Source organism: Furipterus horrens, unplaced genomic scaffold (genome assembly GCF_987537825.1).
Source record: "Furipterus horrens unplaced genomic scaffold, mFurHor1.1.pri manual_scaffold_4, whole genome shotgun sequence".
Taxonomy (NCBI): Eukaryota; Metazoa; Chordata; class Mammalia; order Chiroptera; family Furipteridae; genus Furipterus; species Furipterus horrens.
Window position 1 is genome coordinate 102,557,554 of NW_028327174.1, and position 2,883 is coordinate 102,560,436.

The window sequence follows — 2,883 nt, forward strand, 5'->3', positions numbered from 1 at the left end:
GGGGTCAGTGAGCACCATGAGGAACCATATACAGGATGATACGGGGGTCAGGAAGATACCAGAGCCGTGTTAGGTTGGACGAATAGAGAAGAGCCTTCTGAGGAGGTGCTATCTGAGCTGAGTCATGAATGATGGGAAGGAGCCAGCTGCTAATATCTAGGGAAAGGCTGTCCAAACAGAGGGAATTGCAGAGCCGGGAAGCAGCCTTGACTTGGTGGGAAAACAGTGTGAGCACCCCGCAAGGTCAGGTGTGGGCTCTCTTCTGGTAGCTTTCTTTCTTTTCTTGACTCCCTCTCATCTCTTCTTGTTCCTTTTAAAATTTGTTTCTTCCCATGGTCAGCTTATCTTTCTGGGTTTTGTCTTCCCATCCTTTGTCTCTGTGGGTCGACTCTGAGCCCCCACAGGTGATCCACAATGACTTTGGTTGGGAGCCCTGTATGCTGAAACAAGACCAGGCCCATTATGCGGTGAGAGTTGCATGGATTAGAGTTGCAGCTCACTGCCAGCAATGTATCATTGCTTTGTAAATGAATTGCAAGCCTGAATTCAGCCATCAGTCCTTTAAAACCCACCTTCAAATCTCTTATTTTTCACAAGTTGATTCAGAGATGTTTAGTTGTAAAAGGAGCCTTAAGACAGGTTGCAGTAATGAGGTATTTTTATTTTTAAAAATGATTTTTAATTTTTAAAAAAGTTCCCCAAATTAAGGAGAAAATGGGGAGGTGAGCATTTCTGTATACTGCTGATTAGAGTAAAACCTTGTAATGGCAAAATGCCAAAAATGTAGATGTCCTTTGACCAAAAAATTCCATCTCTAGGAGTTTATTCTAGAGGGATATGTGCAAAAATTTGTCTGTAAAAACGTCATCACAGTGTGTTAAATGGGAAATGATCTAAATGCCAAACCATAGAAAGCTAGTTAAATTAATAGTGGCACATCTCTGATGGAATACTACATCGCCATTTGAAGTGCTATTGTAGAAGAGTAAGTTCAATTGCATGGAAAGCTGTGTACATTAATTACATTTTATGTCAGGAATGCAACTAATAAAAAAATAATTATTTGCAGTGTCTGAAGGAAGTAGGGATGTACTTTTCTCACATAATCAGAATTTGGTATAGCGGTTCAGCGGTTCAGCAACACCAGGACTACATTTCTGCGATATCTATGAACTTTCCAATGCTTTACACCTCCTGGTTACAGGAGGGCTGCTGCAGCTTCAGGCCTTGAGTCTACCTCCCAAGCAGAGAGCAGGTGGAGGCGGCAAGTGCTACTTATTTCCCTTTTACCAGGAGAGTAAAACCTTTCCTAGAAGCCTCCTAGCTGATGTCTCTTTACATCTTATTAGCTAAAACCATGTCACATGGACATCTCTGCTTGCAAGGGATGTTCATAAAGTATTTAGCTTCTCAAAACTGGAGAGAATAGCCAGACAGAGAGATGAGGGCTGGAGGTGAGTATTGAGTCACCCAGCTCACAAGGTCTGCCATACAATATTAAGTGAAAAATATAGTTGGCAGAATAATGTTTACAACATGGTCCCATTAGAATATATAAAATAAAATAGATAATTATATGAATTTTTTAAAACAAGAAAGAAGTATTTCAAAATTTTATTCCTGAATGATTCATTTTGTTTTATATTTTCAAAGTTTTCTACAATAATACAAAGTTAGAATAACGCTCTCTTTAATTTTCTATCAGCCACCCCGAAAGCCCTGAGGCTCTGAGTGATGGGATTACATGCAAAGTGAAATTCAAAGAAGTAATGAAAAGCTTCTCCAAGTGCCACATCCCCTTAAAGGGGGAGCTTGGCCTGGCCCCAGGTGTGGCCTTCACAGGGGTTTGCACTATCCTTTTTTTTTAAATGCCATTGCTTTATCTCTGGATGCTTTTCAAAATGAGCATGGACTTTTAAGGCCTCCTAACCAACAACATTCCAATTCCTCTTCTTCTTTCTATATTGTGCCTGGCATTCTCTGACAGATAATTTTCTTCCCACATTCAAATTGTTCATACCTAGGGCTGTAGCTATTCCATGCAGGGCCATCAGTCCCTTGTCAATCAGTACCAAACAAATATTTATTGTTAGATTCTGTTTTAGGCACTAGGAAGATAATGGTGAGCAAGACATCGCTTGAAGAAGTATATAGGCTGAGGAGGCAGAAAGTAAATTAGCGCTTACAACACAGGATCCCTGCTTCAGTAAGGTAGACTTAGAAATGCAAGAGGAGTACTAGCCTGGCCTTGGATGTTTGAGGAGGTGTATTTCATGGAAGATTTTCAAGGATGTCACTCCAAGCAGGTCTGAAAAAGAAATAGGTACTAACTAGGAAGAGGGATGCAGAAGGCGAAGGAGAAAGGGAATCAGTTACAATCTTTCCCAACATATGTCTGAGGGCTATGGGATATTAATATCTTTCCTGGGACATTAGGTAGGTTAAGGAAGCTTAATGGGTTTTTGCATGTTCCAAACTTTCTTCTCTTTTTTTCCACATCATGCTACCAGATAGCTTTTCTCTAAAGCTCTTGGGCTTTATAATGTTTAGTTATCCTACTGAGGGGTCACTGAATTGCATGAATAGGTGGATTAATATTTTTTTAATTCTCCTTTTTCTCAATATCACTTTTCAGTCACACTTTGTAGAAGATTATAAATTGGGAATGTGGAGGACGTAATTCTGTGGACGTTTTCTGGAACTGACTCTCAGTGTTGCCTTAGGTTTGTTTAGAAGGAATAACGTGCAGAAGTGGAGACACAAGGGATGAGAAGATAAATTCATTTTTAAAGTTTAGTAAACGTGGATTTGAAAGAATTTTTAGTAATCCTTGGTTTGTCTGTTTCTTTGTTTTCTTGTCTGCAAGTTTACAGAGTACACTGT